Source organism: Chroicocephalus ridibundus, chromosome 7, assembly GCF_963924245.1.
Source record: "Chroicocephalus ridibundus chromosome 7, bChrRid1.1, whole genome shotgun sequence".
NCBI classification, from domain to species: Eukaryota; Metazoa; Chordata; class Aves; order Charadriiformes; family Laridae; genus Chroicocephalus; species Chroicocephalus ridibundus.
In genome coordinates, this window is record NC_086290.1 from 48,935,704 (window position 1) to 48,951,689 (window position 15,986).

Below are 15,986 nucleotides of genomic sequence, written 5' to 3' on the forward strand. Positions count from 1 at the left end.
AAAAAAAAAGAAGCTTATCTAAATCTATTTACACGGAATGATTATTCAATTAATTTTTTCATTACACTTGCCAAAAAGAATTGCCCGTGTCTTTAATGCCGCGTGCGAGATTTCATTAATAATTAATAGCAGCAGCTCTTTCTCCTCTGTTTAGCGAGCAGGAGCTTTTGTCTGTGGAGGTCACAGCCCGACACGTGCCGCGGGGAGACAGCCCTGCCCAGCCGAAGGCACGGGGACTTCACGGCCACCGAGATGCGTGTGGGGACACTCTCGTGCCCTAAGCTGCTGTCAGTGGGGGTTCACTGTCTTCACCTTCAGCGGAGTGGTGTTTGCCACTACGAACGCCATGCGAGGTGAACCAGCATGGGGCTGCAGGAAGGAGCAAGTCCCCATCCCCACCAGCCCCATCTCCCTGCCTGGCGTTTGTCCCTCCACTCCTCATGCCCAGCTTTGAGAGCCCAATCCTGTCCCCCTCAGTGTCTTCACCCCCTCTGTCTCTCCCACTAACCCTCAGCCCCCTTTGCTCCTCTCTGCCAAAGCCACCCACTCCCACCGCACTGCTCGGTCCCAGGTGCCACCAGCTCCTCCTCCTCGGCTCCCTGCGCCTACGTGCTCGTGGCCTTGCCCTGTTTGCAGCAACTGGGATGAAGACCCTCCTTATATTGAAGCAATCTGACTGGAAGAAACAAGCCAAGAAATAAGCTCAATTGTAACCCTCACGCCATGACCATGCCTGGTTTTAGCAGGACACACAAGACGAGTGCTTTGGGTAGGGTGGAGGCACCTCCTCAGCCTTCACCAACAGCCGCAGGAGCTTTCCAGACTATACCCTGCTCCTCCAGCAGTATGAAGCTGGAAGTGCTGTTAGCAAACACAACCGAAACTCCTGGTGAAACGCAGCACAAACCTTCCCCAGCCCCAACATGGGCACGGCCCGGTGGCGCTGGACACACAGCAGAAGGACCATCCTCTGCTGGAGGAGCTGAGGGGCTCAGAGCTGCCCACACAACGGCCGGCTCCAGGACAACACTGTGCCACCCTGCAAGGTTTATGTGACCTTAAAGTTGCACCTCGTCTGTGGGACAACCAGGTTAGCTCAGACTGTGGAGCAACAAAATCAGAGCGAGAAGCGCAAACAGCAGCTATAAATCATTTTATCTCCTTCCCAAACACAACATTTGCAAGAGCACCCTGCGTTCCTATAAATATTTAAGTCAAATTTCAGCTGTTTATGTCTTACATCTGTCTTTATCAGCCTGTAATCTTTTCTCTGCTCACATCCCACGCCGCTGCCTGCTAATCTAAGCTGGCTGCTCTTGGTGCAAATGCGTTTTCTCGGTTTGGACAACCATCATCTGAATTCTTCTGCCTGGTGATCCTCTCCAAAGAGGCCTCCACTGGAGTGGCTTTTCATGGAGAAGGTACAATGGAAAATGAAAACGCCTCTTGAGATTTAACAGTAACTCAACCAAATCAATTATAACCTACATGATGCCCTTCTCTTGGAACAAGGATCATAATGTGGCCAGCTGTGCACGCCTGCGTGTTTTATTGCTTCTCCTTTCCTTTTAGTGCCACACAAGCTACGTATTATAATGATCCGGTTTCTTCTAAAAGGTGTATGCTGCTCTAACAGACATGGGGGAAAGGTGGAAAGGTGAAGTTTATCTGCAAAAAAGTCGGCTGGTGTGGATTACAGCCAGAGACTGACGATTTTCCAACTTTCTAGTATTTTTTAGTAGAAAGGAAAACAAAGGGGAGACTGTTTTTGAGAACCTCTTGAAAAAAAATACCCATGCTTTCCAAGCAGCCATAGGGCTGGTGAAAACCGCAAGAATCTGGCAATTCTGAATATCCTGTTTCACAGAGTAGAGACAAATGAAGGACGGAAGGGGAGCACCCACCAAACCAAGACTTCCTGGAGTCCCATCACTCCCTCTCCTCTTAGTGGTCCTATAATAAGAATCATCCGTGATGGCTGAAAAAGGTCCCAGTGTCCCCTTCAGATAGACCGAGATACCACAGAGGTACTGCTGGGCTCTTTGCTGCGAGTAAAGTGCAAGGAGATGCTGAGACTCAATAGGAAAAAAAAGAAACATCACTCAGTGCTATTCCCCTCCTGCTAAGCCTCTCCTCATTGCCTGTGATCTTCTGGAGCCCTGGGAGGAAGAGAGCAGCGAGGAAAGCGTGAGCTTTTCCCCGTGAGCCTGGAAATCCGCCAGAGCTCAACTTCCAGCAGCTCATCGGGAGCACTGCTCACACCGGAGCACCCCGCCAGGCCATGCCATCACCCCTCACGGCCACCGAGGCACAGCGGGTGGAGGGTCACCCATGGTGGCGAGCTCAGCCTGGGGAACTCCAACTCCCCAGCTCTCTGCTCCCAGTGGTGCGCTCCCATGGAGGGCAACTCAGAGCACGAACCATAGCAGACACCTCCAAATCATCCTCCAGACATGTCTCTCTCTCCCCATCAGGGATATTTGCCCCACCATGTTACCACAAGTGCTCATGAACATAGAATCATAGAATGGTTTGGGTTGGAAGGGACCTTAAAGCCCACCCAGTCCCACTCCCTGCCCTGGACAGGGACACCTCCCACCAGACCAGGTTGCTCCAAGCCCCGTCCAACCTGGCCTTCAACACCTCCAGGGATGGGGCAGCCACAGCTTCTCTGGGCAACCTGGGCCAGGGGCTCACCACCCTCACAGCAAAGACTTTCTTCCTAACATCTCATCTAAATCTCCCCTCTTCCAGTGTAAAACCATTCCCCCTCATCCCATGGCTCCACTCCTGATCCAGAGTCCCTCCCCAGCTTTCCTGGAGCCCCTTTAGGGACTGGAAGGTCTCCCCGGAGCCTTCTCTTCTCCAGGCTGAACCCCCCCAGCTCTCTCAGCCTGTCCTCACAGCAGAGGGGCTCCAGCCCTCCCAGCATCTCTGGGGCCTCCTCTGGCCCCGCTCCAACAGGTCTGTGTCCTTCTTGTGCTGGATTTACAGTCCCTCCTCCATGCCGAGGAGCACTAATATGTTCTTGCCAGTGCCGTGGAGCTGCTGGAGAACAGGACCAGCTCTGACACATCCCACAAGCACCCGAGCACAGGTATGGATACGCTGCGCCGCTGCAAGGACTGGAGCTCGGTCTTGAGCTGCCTTAACCCCGGCAGCCGCGGGGACAGAATCGGTGCCAGCGAACGGTCAGCTCAGCATCCCCAAGCGGTCCCAGCACTTCCAGCACAATCTGGGGCTGGAATTTCAAAAATCTGGGTTCGGTTCCCAGCTCAGCTACACATTTTTCTTGTCCCTGTGGGCAAGCAACTAAACCTCACTGTGCTTTGGTTTGCCTTCTACAAGCGGGAGTAGGGTTACAGCCTTTTTTCTCACTGCTATTTTGACTTGTCTACTTACATTACAATCTTTTGGGAGAGGAGGCTGTACGTGCGTATCTACCAAATCTAATATAAGTGATCTAATCCTGGCAGATTTCTCTAGGTATTACTGTCATACAAATTCTGAGCGGCTGTGTCTATATAGACAGCTTAACCCACTCTCAGGCGCCCGTAAGTGACTTATCTCAGCGCTGTGCCCGTGCACCAAGGTCTCGGGCTTGCTTTAAATTTGCATTTCAGAACCTGAGCTCTGATTCTCTGGGATTACCGAGCCTGGAGACCTGATCCTGGCTGCCCACCCCCACTCCCGTAGGCACAGGACATTGTCAGCATTCAGCACTGGAGCAAGACCTTCCCGCGCCGTTCTGCATCCGTGAGAAAAATCAGCCTCAGCAAATTAATTCATATAAACAAGTTAGGTCAATCACCACTTCCCACCGATTTTATTCACTCTAGTAAACGAGCCAAAGAGGGTTATTTCTTTCCTATGCTTTGCTGGTTCTCTTTCAACCTTTGGGACATGATTTCCTCACTTTCCTACTTAATTAAGAGCAGGACTTAAACACTTAAAGTTATCAACTCCCACGACCTCCTCTCCAAGCACAACACCGTCCCACCCGCAGTGACAACCGGCAGCATTTGCCACTGGCAGGACTGGCACATCCGCCCCGGGGCAAACAGGGACCCGTGACCCTGGCAGCCGAGGCGTTTCTCTGGGATAACAGGCTGCTCTGGTATTTTTATAGCTATTTCCCCTCCTGTTCCTCAGCAGAGGTAGCACTGACTGTCAGGACACGCCATGACACCCCTCAGGGCTCTGTGGTCCTTCCTTTTGGGTCTGGTCCAGAGCATTTCACCCAGGGTAAACCCCATAAGGCTCCAGAAGACAGGAGCTGCTGTTACCACGTGTGTGTCCGAGGCTTAACACTTGCTGGTAGAGGAGGGATGGGCGCCCGAAGGGCTTTATAACAGCACCACAGCTCGGAGCAGTAAATAATCACGATACATAGGTGAGGAGATGCAAGAAGTCACCTCCACGTCTGTTACAAATCTCTGGTTGTCTACCCCCTTCCCCTCCGCTCTGCTCTCTCCTTTGGGACGGCACAGCCCGTTCTCTGCTTTTAGTCAAGGGAAAGAGAAAAGAAAGAACAAGAGCAGCAGCAGCACGTGCAGTAACCGGGCCCTTCGCTGCCTCCTGCACGGCTCCAGCGCACGCCACGTTTGTTGGAAGGTGAAGAGGAAGCACTGGGGACTATGGACACAGCTTTGATTATATTTTAAAGGCTTTAATATTTGGAGCTGTATTGATTTGATTTATCTCAGCGTGCCAGCGTACCACCGGTAACTAAGCAACACCGATCCTCTCTGTATTCCGGGCGGCTCGCGGGATTTTGCCTATGAACGATATTACTTTGTGTATATGAAACTAAATGGACCATAGGCACCATTTGTAAGTGGAGGATATTTGTTTCATATTTTTCTTTTATTTCTTTGTGCCGGGGGACGGAGGTACCCCCTGGCACAGCTGTACCCGCAGCAGCAGCAGCACCCAGGCGCACACCCCTCCGGGAGGCGCCAACCAGAACAACTCAACCCAAAGTCATGCAGATGCACCAAAAAATTAGGAAGCAAAGCAGCTGGCGCGGTGCTACCATGCCCTCCCTTTCGGCCTATCCACAAAAATAATAAATATTAATAAAAAAAAAAATAAAGCCGGGTCAACTTCTGTGGGATCGGGAGCAGCAGCGAGGAAAGCTGTGCAGGCGGAGAGCGAGGCAGGCGAGGCTGAATCCCCGCCGCAGCTTTGCGGAGGGTTTCCTACCTCTCAGCCCCCCGCCACGAGCGGGGACACTGCCGTCGCCCTCGCTCTTGGCATCTCCCCTTCCCTTCGGCAGCCCTGGCTGTTTCTTTAAGGCGACAGCGTCTGTGTGGTCAAAGTCAGCAGGCAAAAGAGGCACTGTCAGCTCGCACTATATGGTTCAGTGGTTTGGCGTTAACGATGTTTGTTTTGGAGCCCGCCTGCTGGCCTGACCCATTTAGGATCCTTGCTGCACTACAAGCTCGCCTTTCTATTATAAGGGGAGGCAGAAAGGGTCTTTAAAATGAAATCGGAGCCCACCAAGTCTGAAGCTGCCAGGCGTGGCCACGGTAAGTCCGGCTGCCATCGTCCGGCTGTCCTTCGAGCTGCGCTGGGGAGGCCACGGCCGTGGTTCCACAAAGTGGGAAGGAAGAAAGAAACCGGCTACGCAGAGGGACGGCTTCCCCAGCTCAGGACGGTGCTCCTCTCGCCACCACGAGTCTCAGGGCTGCTCCGCAGCAGAGAAACCACCTTTTTCTGGGCAAGGCTTTTTCTGGATGGGGTAAGGATCTAGACCGGCAGAGACACAGAAGCCCTTTAACCCTCAGGCTGTATCAGCAGAAATGAAAGCCCTGTACCTTCAGCGAGCCCAGCACTGCCAGGGAAGGGCATCCCCGGAGAGGACCAAAGGATGAGAGACCTATGCCAGGACCAGGGACCCCACCAGCTCATGGGGGACTCTGATGTGACTCGCTCCAGGTCAGCCAGGATCATCCCACACAGGGATGGGAAACTTGCAGCTGCCGGAGCACGAGCATCGTGCTCTGCACACCCAGCAGGAGAGGAGCTTGCTGCAGACCTTGCCGCAGACCTTATCCCTGGAGCTGCAAGCGATGCATTGCTAAACCCCCTGCTCAGACCCCGTTTTGGATGTTTTAGTTGTCCTGACTTTGCTTCAGGCCTCAGCTGCCAGAGAAGCTCACTTTGAACCTCACACCACCGACCTCCACTAAATCAAGCTTTACCAAGAACGTGACAGTTTTCTTGCAGAACACACTGGAGACCGCTTTGACCTCATCTTCACCATAAACGTTTTACTATTATTATTTTTAAGCAGACCCTCCCATGGGGAGAAGGGGACCAGGTGGGCATCTCTTCTTATTCTTTCATGGATAAAAAGGTTGTTGCTTTTTTCTCCTTTCATGGCCTGGCGTGGACCTGCTGGACTGAGACAAGTCTCAGGGCTGAGCCCGCTCCCACGATGGCCTCGTGTATGACGCTTTGCCCTGACAAATACTTCCAATTAAGAAGCACAATTATATGCTTGTCGAATGGACAAATAGTGCTAACAAAAGTGCCGTGGCGTGATCCTGTGGTTCTGGCATGTACAAATTGGTCATTATTTTAACTTAGCTGAAACAAGAACCGCGTAGATTAGGGGCCTGGCTGTTTTTTCACATGAAATCCGAAACCAGGCGAAACGCACATCAGCTTTGCCAAAGAGCTTCCCTGAGGTTTGCAGATTCCTCAGCAAGTCTGGACTGAGTTAAAGTCAAAGTGATGGGGGAAACACTCATCCTCAGAGGGGGACCCAGAGCAAGAGCTTTCTCCAGCTTTGAATCCAAACCCCTTGTCACGGCCTCCTCAGCTCAGCTCTTCCCCGAGAAGCTGAAAATGGTGCCTTTCTCCTAATCAGGCAAGAACTGGGGTTCTGCAAACACCTTTCAACAGCGTCAATGTCAATACACAACCTGCAATGGGAACGTCCAGGACCAGCACCTGGGCTCGTTCTGCGCTTGGGCAGAGGTGGGATTTTGGTGGGTTTCTTAGATCTCTCCATGCCCCCTTCCCAGCAGGGCTGGCAGCGATCAGCTTCCCTGAGTTCCCACCACCATGGGGTCGGTCTGGTAAGTCCTCAGCCTTTGACGGCCTCCCAGAGATGCCAATAGGTACTTGAGGAATGTGTCTCGTCACCTCAGTCAGGAACACGCGGTCTCAGGGTACCCCATCTATAAGCACACATCCAGTATATAACCCGTATACAAGTACAACATCACCAATGCAAACAGAAAACTCCAGAACAGCCCCCATCCCTGCTGCTTGCCCACCTTGGTTTAAAGCACCCAAAGCAATCCATTCCAAAATCCAACTAATTAAAAAATTTAGGAAAATAAGTACTTTGGGAATAGCATTGTCTGCATTTTACCAAGTCTCATGGTTGCTCAGAGCACTCTGGCATTAAAGAGATGCTTAAATTTAAATTCTCGAAAAACTCACACTAGAATAAATACTTTCATTATCATTACCAAAAAAACCCAATAATGTAAATGGTTGCTTATGCACCGTCTGGCAGCGCAACAGAGGAGACGCCCTCATCGAGATGCGGGGACAGATACGCCAGTCCAATGCATTAGGGACTGCGGCTTCCCAGTGACGGCACCGGGCAGCAGCAGCACACACTCATCCCCTCCCCAGAGTCGCTGCAGCTCAGGGGTACGATCCCATCGCGGTTTCTATTGCGGCTGATTGCCCGGCCTCTCCTGCGGCTGCCTCCCGACACACGGCCGAGGGCAGGGGCAGGGTTAGGTGAGGCAGCCGCCCTCCTGCTGTTGATACCAACACGACCTTCACATAAGCAACACAGAGGTGATTAACTGATAATACTTTTCAGCAGCGTGAGTTGGATTTGCACCAGCCATCTACCGGCAAAAGCCTCCGACTCCCAGTGAGACTCGGGAGACAGTGAAAGACATGGGGAAAGAATCGAGGCACAGGGAAGAATGACCCCGGATCAGGGAAGAGAAAGCTCAAAGCCATCAAGATTTTCAAAGTGAAACAAAATCCTTGGGTGTCATTTGGCAGCTTTTATCTGCAAATTCAGTTTTATCTGTGGGGGGAGAAAAATAAACCCTACAGGAACGCTTAGCGCAGCGGAAAAAAATAATGTTAAATTAAGCTTACAAAAATGTTTCTCTTTCTGAAAATCTTGGCTGGCGACAAATGGCTTGTGCCAAGTTATAAATCAAGCGTCGGGTTTCTTTTAACGCTCAGCATCCCCTGATTTATGATGCCATCACAACCTCTCGATTGATTTCTGACTCGGTGATCCATCTTCCTCTATAGGTAGCTGCCCATTATAACGCCTTTTCCTGAGCAGGCGGCATGTTTCGCTTCCCAGAAGGGCTTTATAAAGGAGAGGCTTGAGGGAAAAACAGCGCACGGACCTGAGAGGCCGAGGCGGGCATGGAGGGAGGGGAGATGGATGATGTTCGTATGAAGGAGTAGCTCTACTCACTCGAGTACACGTGCTGAAGGGTCCAGGCTGGCCAGCCATCGAACCAGCGTGGCCTTTGGCAGCAAGGTACGTGCCTGGAGACCCCAGGACAGCACTTCCTTTCTTGTTTCGGGTGGCTAGAGCCTTCATGCTTCAGCAGAGTTGAGCTCCAGACAGCAGCCATCCCTCACGGGTGGAAACAAATTAAACCTTACAAGCCAGAAGGAAGATTCAAACTCACCGAAACCTCTCAGCAATTAGGAAAGCCTTCTCCTCTAGAAGCATCCCACTCCTCAGCAAGGCCTGTTCCCACCAGCCCAGTGATCCAAGGACATCAGGGCTTACCTGGGACTTAGAGGAGCAATGCTGTGACAAACTGCAGTGCGATGGCCGCTGTACCTCACCAGCAGACACCGGGTGGGCGGGAGCCGTACAAGGGCTCGTTCCTGCATCCTCACTGGGCTACAGAGGTCACCAGCCCCACCTGTTCACAGGCACCTACCTCCTGCATATCCCAACCCACAGAGCACTCCCTAACTCACTCTCGTCCAAAAAAAACCCAGAAGCCAGACTAACAAAGTGCAACTATTTATATCAAGCTCGTTTTAACCACACCAGGTGAGAGTGGGTCTTTGTGAGCAGCAGGGAGGGCAGAGGGGAGCAGCTGGGAGCACTCACCTCCAAATCCAGCACAGGTGGAGGCTGTTGAGGAGATCCAAGCGCCCCAGAAATGACAGACAATGGGGATGTCGGTCGTTTCACCAACCACTGAAAGCCCTTTGAGGTTTCTGGACTGCTGTGGGTTAGCCATGTGTCCCAGGCAATGCTTCAGACCTTGGGGTGGGTGCAGGGAGCACGAATGTGGTCAGGAAATCCCTGGAGCGCTGCAATTCCCTGGCTGCAGAGCCATGCCTGTATCAGACAGGTTATGTATCTTCATCTAAAGTATAAACATTTTCTTGGGGAGTCCAGAAGCCAGCTGTCCACTCGGATGGTGCCTTTTTAACTTCCAAGATAAATAGGGCTTTTTTGTGTCACTATAAAGCATTATTTATACTGGAAAGGGCCTGTGAATGGCACATGCTGTCAGTTCAGTATGTAAATGATGCCAGCTCCGTTTGCTACATCCCATCAATTATTTTCATACACTTTTCTTTGTCTTCATCTGTCAGAGGAAAAGTCACCTTGATGCCTCAAAGTGGTTTTCTTCTCCCATCTCCTTTGGTGTGTGACTCCACTTTGAGGGTTGGCAGGGAGGAGAACGCGGGATTTTCGGAAGCAATTAAATGAGTTGGGAGAACAAGCCCCGATGGCCTTTGGAGCGCCACCAATCAGCAAGACTGAAGAGCTGCCTCTCCATTAAAAACTGTGTGCTACCGGGCTTCTTTACAGGAGCTTCAAGGCTGGGATGGCCCAAAGAGCCAACCCTGATCTAATGGAAAGGGTAGCAGGGTTAGACCCTCAGCATCACCCATGCATGTTTTTTTCAAACCGCCTTTGCTCATCCCCTTCTTGGCAGCCGAGTCCTGCTGGCTTCCACCCTCTTGTGTTTTTTCCCCAGGCTCAACTCTTTCCCTCCTTTCATTACTAGTCTTGGGGTTAGATCACTCACTTCCCACACTCATTTTGCGTGTCTGTCTCCCATTCCCACTCAGCACCACTGCATCATCCCCAGTTAGACCCTTAGCTGGTATGAACCAACTTTGGAATCATAGAATCGTCTAGTTTGGAAGGGACCTTTCAGATCGTCGAGCCCAACCTTTCTTGGATTGGCACAGACTTACAGCGGTTATGGATCTGACCCAGTTTCCCGCCCCTCAGAGAGCCCTTTACAGCGGTTCACCGAAACACTTACAGCGCTTGTAGAAGCAGAGATGTCCCCTGTTACTTTCCCTGGTTCGTATGAGCAGGGCACGTTTCCTTGGATGACCCAACGTCAGCTACGCCTTCCCCCCCGGCCCGCAGGGAGGCAGGCGGCAGCGCTCCGGCTCAAGGTGCTCGTCTCTCTTCTGATGGGGAGAGAGGAAAAAAACCAAAATAAAACAAACCCATAAATCACAAAGCTAGCAAATCAAAATAAATACACTTAACAATATTTCCATGCCGCTTTTTATTATTATTATTTATAATGGTATTACAGAATTTAGTAAAATTAAAGTAAATGTCAAGCAGAATGTAATAATTTTCCTTGGGGTTTGGCACATTTGTGTGCCTGACAGTTTCACATTTTTCTTTATATCCGTGAAGACAGGAGCCTGACAGGGCTATATTTTGTTACCCACTTTGTTCAATTTTGTCATAAATTGGAGTGAACAAAACAGTGAAAATACAGACACCAAATTAATCAAAGAAATTAGATTTTAAAGCACCTCACACAAACATGTATGAAATAATCATCCCGTGCCAGGAAAGCACATGAAGAAAAGCAATATTCCCCCCCGACCACATGCACTTTGCCCCCAGAAGGGCAGAGACCTCACCCCAGGACCATCAGTGTTACACACCGAGATGTTGCTCCTCGGCTGCTCTTGCCTTGCAGAGCCCTGAATGAATTTCTCTCCCATGCATACATCTACCAGCTTATACAAATTCCTGCTATTCACATGCCGTGGCAACCAGCTGCATCTTTTAACGCGACGGTGGGTGCTTGATGTGCAGCAGCTAATTCGTGGTGCCAGCGCACACGGCCACCTTGGGACCTCTTGACAGGTTGCGTTCAAGTTCGCACCTTGGTCCTCTAACCTCTGCCGCGGCTGCCACCACCTGCAAACACCCTTCACCCACAGCGCCCAAAGCCACGCCGTCCCTGCCAGGCCACCGGGAATCCATCCTTGAAAGCGCGGCGGCCGTTTCTCTTGTTTCAAGGGACACATTTGCGGCAGCACAGGAAGAAGCACCATGCATAAAGAATTGCAATTTCCATGAGAATGACAAGGAGAAACGCGAAACGAGTGGTAGGGCTATCCCCGGGCCAATCCTTTCTGCCTGAGTAAATTCGATTTGAATTCCTCTTGAAACACCAGCTCTGCAGCACTTGGACTGTATTGAAAAGGTCACTGGAGGCAATGTCAGACACACTCTCCAGCTGCACTACAAGTGCACTGATAGAGATTCATAACAACGCCTAACTGCAGCTGGAGATCCAAAGTGACTCTGAGGTATCCTCTCCACTTATCTGGCAGCAGCAGGCGATTTCGCTACTCCTCTGTAACGCCTGCGGGGGAGGCGTTAGTGCCTTACCCCTCCACATGCTGACTTGGAAGTGCTTCTTGGAGCTTCTTAGAGCTGGTGAGGATGGTTGGTGGGCTCTTGCAAAGCTGAAGTGCATTTCAGCCAACTGAAAGGACCACGCTGGTATCTCACTTACCTTCATCCCACCTGTGTGGGCTTCAGAGGACTGTCTGGATATAAATGAGACCAGGAGCACTGGGGAGTCATCGTGGCTGAATCAGCTGTCCCCTCAGATTGTGCGTAACACCAACAGCATCCAAACCCCACCTCTGGCATGGGCAGAAGTCTTGTTATCTCCTGCTAGAATTAGGCTTAAAACCTGAAACATACTATGTTTCCTTTCTTCTCAAATTTAGCGTTTTGCCCTGCACTGCTGTGCTACGAAAACATGAATTTTCCCTTTATCCGGCTAATAACCATCCCTTTGCTGCTGACCCAGCAGTGCTGGACATGGGCAGTGGTGGCATCGCAATGAGCTGTGTGGGACGGGTGACATCCCAAGGAGGAGGGGAGTGTCCTGCGGAGCATGGCACAAGGGGCACAAGAGACCTGGAGAGCTGCCACGTTCCCTTGCAAATGTGGAAGCAGTTCGGTGGTAGATTAAGGGATTTCTTTTTCCACCCAAACTACATACACCCATCCATATACAGCAAAAATGCATTTTAAGCTTATTTGTGTACTCGTTGCTAAATACCATAATGGTCTCCAGCTGTATAGCAGGAAGGCTCATTCACTGAAATTTTACCGTTGATTTTATTTTTATTTTTTAAATTTTTTTGCTTTCGTTATTGTACCAGAAACGTATTTCCTCCCATTTTGCTCTGTGCCTGTAGAATGCCTGATGTCTCCTATCACACCTGTTTTCTATTATTTGTCATCCATTATTTTAATTCCCCATCTATTGTGCGGAATCTGAAAATCGTCTGATAAATCCCATTCTTTACATTAAAAAAAGCCCGTGAGAAGGTTTTAATAAGTGAAACTTGTGTTTTTCCACACCGTCTGCAATGAAAGTGTCCGGTGAATAACCCCCAATTGTCAGGTGTTCGCATTCCCATCATCTAAGCAGGGGGATAATTAGCAGACAAACGAAGGTTTACAATTCTGCAAATATCTCAGAAAGACCATTTGGCTGCTTGATCGGTAGAAGGATATTTTTAAAACTGCCATTTGAGACTCAGCTGTATTGCTAATTAAATGAGAATTTCATAAAAATAATCTGAAAAAAGTCTCTGTTAATTGGAGAACGATAACGAACAGACTTGCTAAACAGAGGCATAAACGTCAAACAATTGAAGAGGGATAATAAAGTGCCATGTTATCATGTAATGCCAGGCAGCTTTCCTACTTCTATTTGAAGTTTTAACTTTTAGCTGGGTTTGGTTTTGGTTTTTTTTGGTGAATGGCATCCAAAAATGTGCTTTGCAATCGTAATTTCCAGAGCTTCAATTCGGCGTTAGCAATGCATGGGTAACACTGACTGTCGCATTAACAGCGTCCTTGCCTTTAGACTTCTTGCGTTCCGTTAACAGCTTTTGTGTTCTGCAATGAATATGATGGAGGAAATGCATTAATATTGTATGGATGTTATTCATGCAGGATAGTGGCGTTATTGAATTAGTGATTCTTTGTAATAATAATGACTTCCAGTACTGTATTGTACAGTAAAATACACAGAGTCAGGAAGGAACTCATGAGCCTAATGGAAGACTCAAATCACAGAATTACAGAATGGTCAGGGCTGGAAGGGACCTCTGGAGATCACCCAGTCCAAACCCCCTGCCAGAGCAGGGTCACCCAGAGCAGGCTGCACAGGAACACGTCCAGACGGGTTTGGAATGTCTCCAGAGACAGAGACTCTGCCACCTCTCTGGGCAGCCTGTTTTTCCTCATGTTGAGATGGAAGTTCCCGTGTTCCAGTTTGTGCCCGTTGCCCCTTGTCCTGTCCCGGGGCACCACTGTGAAGAGTCTGGCCCCATCCTCTTGCAACCCGTCCTTTGGATATTGCTGAGCATTGATGAGATCCCTCTCAGTCTGCTCCTCTCCAGGCTGAACAGCCCCAGGGCTCTTGGCCTTTCCTCACCAGAGAGATGCTCCAGCCCCCTCAGCATCTTCATAGCCCTCCTTTGGACTTTCTCCAGCAGTTCCCTGTCCTTCTTGAACTGGGGAGCCCAGAACTGGACCCAGCACTCCAGATGTGGCCTCAGAGTGGTGCAGAGCAGAAGGGGAGGGTGACCTTTGTCGACCTGCTGGCCACGCTCTTTCTGATGCACCCCAGGAGGCCATCGACCTTCTTGTCCTTAGGGGCACATTGCTGGCTCGTGGGCAGCTTGTCCACCAGGACTCCCAGGTCCCTCTCTGCAGAGCTGCTCTCCAGCAGGTCAACCCTGAAATACAGTTTTGTTGGTGCTGCTCAGCGTTTGGTTCTTACGCGCTGCAATCGCACAGGGAGCAGCGTGCGCCTTCTTTCCCCTCAAGTCATCAGATTACGGCTGACTGCATATTTATAGGGGCAGACTCGACCCATGCCAGTGCACTGGAGACAGCAGTGCTGCCGTGATGGCGATCCTTGGCCACCTCACGCTGGGACGAAGGTGCCATCCTAATTCCTGCAGCTGGCAGGGGGTCACGATCTTGCATTTGCGAAAGGCTGGCGGCTTGTGACCTCCGCTCTGCATCACTCCTTGCCTGGCGCTTGGCACCGTTATCACACAGGCACACAGCAGATGGCACAGAGACGCATGGAAAAATTTGCAGGAAAACCGTCATTCATTTTACACCAGTGAAGAGTTCTGCAACTGCGGCTGCCTCCCGCAATCTGAAATTTGCCGCGCTGCCTTCGCACTCTCACAGCCCAAAGCGAGCAAGAGTGTGAAACAGAGACCTCAGCCGGAGCATAAAGTGTCTCTTGGATATTCCACGTCTCTTCTGTGAAAAAAAAAAAAGCAACTTTGTGAAAGCCCAGTGTAATGAGAATTGACTGCCCTCCATGAGAAGTATCGATTAATTACTCTGCAGTGGAAAAAAGGCAACTGTGATGATACACATTTTCCAACTGCAGCACAAACAATTGTTTTTGAGGCACAGAGAGCCTGGGCTGAGAAACCTAGTGAAATGAAGTCATCTCCAGGCTGGAGACGGCAGCCAGGTTTGCTGGAGTGCAGAAAAACAGCAAGAGAAATTTCATCCAAAGACACTTTCTTCTAATAGTGTTTGAAGCAAGCTCATCTGTGCTTTTGGCTCAAGCTCAGTTTGGGATTTTCTAGAAGAGTTTCTGCATGGGAACGTGTACTTAGGCATCTGCTCTGGTACATGGACCCTGTTTAAATGAGTTGGACCTCAGCAGCCTGATGCACCCTCTGGGGAACACCCGTGAAGTTTCTGGGTGTTGCTGTGCTGGTGGCAGTGCTCTGGCCGTGCCACTCTGCCACAGTCCTGGGTCACCTCCCTAATTCACTAACAGACCACAAGGGAGCCACTGACCGTGACAGTCTGACCTGCTCTGGAAATGGAAAAAAATCATTGGAAAACGGTATTTCTGGGAATAGTAAAAAGAAAATTCAGTTTTGCAGGGCTGGATTGATACCGTACCAACACGAGGGTGGGAATCCAAAGGCAAATGAAGGAATCAGCTGCACATCTGGTCCAGCTGTGGGCATGCCATGCCTTTCCCGGTAAGCTGCCCAGATGCCCTGGAAAGGGAAAATATTAGAAGTCTTCTGCAGACCTGCTGTTCTCACTGGCTTCAGAGGTAGGGCAGGACTTACGGTGGGCCCTTTTTCAACAGTGAAATCCTTCTTCTTGAATTACACCCAGAGCCTACGTCATAATGCCCAGTCCCTGCTGGGAAAGCCCCAGGTTCGGCTCCTTTCTCCAACACAGGCCTTGGGTGACCTTAGGCATGTCACTTCATCCGTCTCCACAGCAATTCCCTTTCAGGCAACCGGGTGTAGTGCTTCTTCCAGGCGTGCTGGGAAGAAAAACACATTATAGGTGGTAAAAAGTCAGATAATTGGATAAAAGCCATAACAGTACAGAAGATAGATAGAAATAAGATTCCTTCATGCGTTCGGGCGCCTGGTTCATTCTCTCCAGGGATGCATTGTGTAGGTGAGTTATTGGACTAGCTGACTCTCAGCTGCATTTTGGGTCCCCAGTGCCGCAGGTAGTGCCTGCTCTCCGTGAAGAAGAAATTGCAAGGAATAGGCTAAATTTAATGTGCATAGTTGTGTACTATGCACACACAAGGCAGGGAAGAAATCTGCATTACTAATAATTTGCAGACGTTGGAAGTTAATGT

General features: G+C 50.3%; 1 long non-coding RNA gene across 1 annotated transcript; it reads right to left on the bottom strand.

Moving 5' to 3' along the window:
* Positions 1-9,523: 9,523 nt before the first annotated feature.
* LOC134518416 (uncharacterized) lies at positions 9,524-12,321 on the bottom strand. Its single transcript, XR_010071955.1, has 3 exons — positions 11,823-12,321; positions 10,311-10,464; positions 9,524-9,887 (listed from the first exon to the last, which is right to left on the bottom strand). It is a non-coding gene; the product is annotated as an uncharacterized LOC134518416 (long non-coding RNA).
* Positions 12,322-15,986: the final 3,665 nt, after the last annotated feature.